Here is a 5,649-nt window from a genome sequence, read left to right as displayed (position 1 = left end):
GGTCCATTAAGACCTATAATGTTTTGTATTATCACATGTGTTTCTTTTAGGATTATGAAATTTTGTCCAACATAAAATTTGGTCCAACATGAAAATTTGTCCAACATCTTAAGATTTCCAATTCAATTTGTCTCACCTCAAAATCATAAAAAATGAAGAAGTGAGGTCCTTGGGAAGTTGACCCAAAATTAGGGTTTCAGTCAAAATGACCTATAATGTTTTGAAATGAATGTTGACCTTCCAAGCTTCAAATGGATTTTTTATGAACATGAAAGTTGTTCCTATGGTTCTTAAGAACATTGTTTCTCTTGGGGTTATCCTAATTTGACAAACACATCAAAAGTTAGGTCTCAGTGGATTTCAATTTGGTCAGATGAATTGATTGGTCAACTTCTCAAGTCCAAACTTCAAATCTTGATGAATGAATGATTGAGGATACTCACATGGGTTAATATATGCATAAAATGATGAATGAGAGAACTTCCCTTAATTTAATTTGATTATAGGTTGAGGTTGCTTCATGAGTAAGGCACAATCAATGCATAATTGAATTAGGATTTCCTTGGGAAACAATCCTCAAGCCCTTTGGCTTATCTTGATAAAGTTGGTAATTTGAGATACTTGGGAGACATATATGATGATTGGAAACCTGGTGAACCATTGTCATGCTTTCTTTCATCTTTATCTAGCCATTTCATTGGGTAATGGGAGCCTCCTAGGAGCCTTGGGTCACATGATTGCTTGAGCTTCAAAACAAAACAAGTTAGTGACATATTTTTGTGCTTTTGGTTAGTAAACAAAATAAGAAAAGCAATAATATACAATTCAAGCATGCTTGGTGGTCTCAAACCAACTCATACAAGTCCCAACCCAAGGGTAAGGAGCCACACATGCTATGATCCTTGAGTCAAATGCAATGAGCAATGATATGATGCCATGAGGGATCTTAGGGTCAAAATTAGTGTCTTACAGATGCCCCTATTTAAGGTCATTCTAGCCGGATATATGAAGGTTAAAATCTTCGTCTCGACGAGGTAGAATGGGCTTAAATAATAACAAAGAGACGGATTTTGGTCCCTAAGAGACCTCATGATGCAAATGTATGCATGCAAAGGTTAATACTCTGTGGGGGAATATGGACACAAAGAAGAAAAGAAATCAGGAGAAACTGAAAATCCATAGGAGTAATGTGCTCACTAAGGAGACAAAGACTCTGGGGAAAAAGAAGGTTAAAATGCGTGAGCAGGTCACGACTTGAAAACTTGCTGGGAGACACGAAGGGATTCCATGAAAATAAATCAATGGAAAGACTCGAGCTGACGCAAAGATGCATGTATTGGGGATTACGCCAATACAACAAAACTATCCACAAAGGATACTTCGGATAAAAATCCGGACTCGGGTGGGAAATATCCATTAAAGGATTCAGCTGAGGAAGAAAACAATGAGATATTACCGGTTACTGGGTAATAAACTCAAAAAGAGACATGTGATCAAACACCGGTATAAGGGTGAGAGAACAACATGCTCAGGGAGAAAGAATATCTAAGACTGGTATAAGGGTGAGAGATATCAATCTTCCAAAACATCTGAGGAAAACCCAAAAGGTATATTTCAACTCAGGAAAATCTGACTCCACAGGGGACAAAAGTCATAATAGGGAGCAGAAGGAAGGAACACCAGGGATACCAGTTACTGGGCATATAGTAGGTGACCAACTAGGCGTGAATTGGGAACATATCCAAGACACTCATCATCCGAAAAGGAGGTTTGACAAAGCAAACTTGTTTTATAGGTTGGCCATTCGATTTCACAAGGAAATACAAATCTTGCTCAACTGGGGAAGAAAAAGTCTTCGACAGAAGAGCGCATTAGATATATTATCTATTACCGTCAGAACATAGATAACATACTCTCATGGAAGATTATCCACAACCGGTTACTGGGTTAATAAAGGATAAATCGACCGAAAAGAAAGGACATCGGGATACCGGTTACTGGGTATAAAATGATGACCAATCCAAAGGAGAAACAATCATTACCAAACAAGGGTAAATGAAAGATGACTCGCTGGGGATACATTGACAAAAGCCATGATCCAGGAGATATATCACCGGTTACTGGGTGGTATACTCAAAATGAAGGAGTATCAATACCGAATATTGGATAAAGATAACCAACAAACAGGGGATTACATCTACCGGTTACTGGGTAGAAAACCACAGAAATAGGACTTACAACTACCGGTTACTGGGTATAAGGCAACAAAGTCCACTGGGGAAAGGATGAACAATTACTGGTTACTGAGTAATTGAACAGCTAAACCACAGGGAAACTGCAGGGAAAGTAACAAGAAAAGAGTCAATGTTAATACCTTAGGATTGGAATTAATTTTGTAAAACAAATAATGTAATCATCTCTGTTGTTTTAATATGTTGGGTTGAAAAAGTTCAACATCTGGACCAACATGTCATGTACGATGTCACGACATCATTCCTGTGACATCGTACATGTGTAGAAAACTGAATTAATTAATTCAGTATATATTCTGGGATTAGTGAGGATATTTGGTGAATATCCTAACTCCCATGTGGAGGTCTTAAAGAATCAATCAGAAGATATATAGGCTCAAAATAAGGAGATATATATGGAGAGATTTTAGGATTGAAGACCTTGTTTGTAGCAGAAATTTTCTGCTGTATTTGTAACAGCAAAGAACAAGTTTGCTGCGATTTCTGAAGGCCCAAATCCAGTTGGGTGATTAGGTTATAAATAGCTTATTGTAACCTAGTTTTTGTAAGCCTCTTAGAATGAAAATTTAGGGGTGTGTGTGAGGTAAACCTCCCAATCTGTGGGAAGGTTACCCTATGTTTCTCAGTGGTAACAGCTGAGAGTATTTGTAACTCAAAGCCTGTAGGCAAGAGTGATTATGTTCTTGAATGAAGCTGTGAAGCAAGTTCAAGTTGGTTAACATTACATTGTATTTGTAGTGATAGGAATGGAAACTGGAGGTTTCTATCTAGGAGTTCCTAGGTATAGATTGCATTGGGTAGGGATTAAGTGAAGAGTTGTAAACGGGGGAGTTTAACTCTGAATTAATACTGCTGATAGTGGATCTTCTTCCTGGCTTGGTAGCCCCTAGACGTAGGTCATGTTGGACTGAACTGGGTTAACAATTTCCTGTGTTTGTTTTCCTTCTGCATATGTTATAATCCTGTATGCCATAACTAAGCTTGTATTTCAGTATGCCTAGCAAGATAATAACAGACCTGATACATAGCCTTCTGGTTGTATGTCAATCAGAATGTCGTGACATTCATCATTGACAGCATATACTGAATAATAGGCAGGTTGGCTTCTATGCTTCAGCTCAGTATATATTTAAGTCTGGTTTTCAAGTGAAAACAGACCTGGCCAAAGGATCATTGTGAAGCTGTCAAACTGGATGTCTAGACAGTTGTTCATGTAGGCTGATACTGAACTAGAGACTGGTTGGTCTTTTACAGTATAGCAAATTTAGCACAGTCTGTTTCTCAAGAACATAACAGAATCAGCATGATGTATATGTTCTGAATGTCAAACTGAATGTTGTGACATTCATTCCTAACAGCATGTGCTAAAGTGTAGGATGATTAGTTTTTCTGTTCCAGTATTTTTCTCAGGCTATTCTTTAGGAATCCAACAGCTGAGCTAAAATCCAGGAAACCAACTACTACCCTACAATTAATGAACATAACAAATAACCTATATGTTAGCTCCCTAATAGGTGGAAATTAGGGTAACTTGCTTGTCCTTTAGTTTAGGAAACACGAGTACTAAGCCAGCAAATTGAAATACAGTAACAGGTGATGTGCAATTCAATATTGATATATCATGCTGATAACTGTCCAGACACAACAGAAGTAAGTATGGTGTTTGATCTCTGTTGTGTCTTTGTACAAGAAGGACATAACTAAGTGTTCTTTCATTCTAAGGTAATACAGTAGCAGAAGTTGTGACTACTGTGAAAGCATGCTTGAGTACAGGGTTTTAATTTGTATAACCGTCTTGTTGTATTAGTTTAAATGTTGGATCAGATGTCATGACTTGGAGTAGAACATCTGAATTCTGACTACGCCAGAATTTCAAATGGTATCAGAGCAGGCATCCTGTTCTGTTTCTGAATGAGATCCATGGGTGATACTTTCTGGTATCTTGCAAGGAGTTATGTTAGTACTGATGATGGAATCGTTGGAAGGTTCTGTGATTCCCCTGAATGGTCCCTTGAAGTAGGTGGATGGACTGTTCATGACTGGAATGGTGTGTACCTGTTTTTGGAGGTTGGCAATTGGCCTATGTGTGGAACAACTGTGCTAGTATTGAATCATATTCAAGCCTGGTATGTTCTTGGAGGCTGATCTGGTGAAGGGTGTGTACATAAGTTGAGTTGTATTATGATTTCCGCTGCATAATACCTGGCAAAACTCAAACTCTGATGTAGTTTCTCCTCTTGTGGATGAAAGGCTGCTGTATTCCAGATTTCATCATAACCTACTGAAGATGTCAAAGATACTTGAGTCTCCTCAAGTCCACCCATCATGACGTTCTCTCTTCAGGATGGTAAGAATCACCTGATCACTGATTCTTCTACACTCTTGGGTAGTGTATATGAAGACCTTGAAGATTTTCAAGGAGGGTTTGTTCCAAGCAGGTGGAACTAATGTTCTATGTGATGTTAGAACATGCTGTTCAACAAGTATGCACCTACTGGTTGAAGAGCAGATGTTTTTAGGCGTCAAACAAAGAGATACTTAGGTTTGGAACCTACTCCTGACCTGGAAGAGGAGACATCTGTGTGAGCTAAGTTGACAAGGGTAGGGTCAACTGTGTGTATGCTCAAGAAGGTCACTTTTAGAAGTCTGATCTCTAGAAGTGGAGCTGGTTGAGATGTGACATTGTGCAATCCCTGCTGTGTGCCTTATTCCTGTAGACTGATCAGGGTTGGATAGTTGTTCCCTGAAGTACTATGGTGTACTGGAAGACAAGTCCCCTGGATGATAGAAGTCAATAATGGGGTAACCTGACTGCTATTCCATTTAAGAGGATTGGGACCATGAATCTTGTTATTCAAACACCACGATCAGAAGTGGCAGTTCTTTCAAGGAGTGAGAATATGAAGATTCAGAGGTTGGTTGAGGTAGTATGCTCTGGCAATGCATATCTACTATGGACTGGTGTGGTTGTGTTTCACTAGTACTTATGGTCAGCTGAAGTCTGATTAGTGTGATTGGAGTATGTATAGGTAACTCATAGAGTTAGGTGCCACTGGTAGGGATGGTGTATGTCATGTTGAGACATGTCTGTACAATGCATGGATATTGGTGTGAAGTTTCCATGATTGTTAATTTGAGGGGGAGTCTTGGTTAACCTCCTCACGTTTGGTCAGCCTAGGGTCTGGTTGGCTGTTGACCTGTGTCACATGGGTTCTGGTGGTTGTGTGACACATTTGCAAGGAAGAATTCATCTCTCTCTTTCCTAAGGGTGAATTTAATCTGAGAAGATTTTCAAAACTGTTGAAGTGCTTGCAAGCAGAAGAAGTGACACTAGAAGAGTATTTTCAAAGTAGTCTTATGGTGGAAATATCTGAAAGGAATATTGGGAAAGGATTCA

This window comes from Lathyrus oleraceus, chromosome 7, assembly GCF_024323335.1.
Source record: "Lathyrus oleraceus cultivar Zhongwan6 chromosome 7, CAAS_Psat_ZW6_1.0, whole genome shotgun sequence".
In the NCBI taxonomy this organism is placed as follows: Eukaryota; Viridiplantae; Streptophyta; class Magnoliopsida; order Fabales; family Fabaceae; genus Lathyrus; species Lathyrus oleraceus.
The sequence above is the reverse complement of the archived record's forward strand: the minus strand, read 5'-3'. Positions refer to the sequence as shown.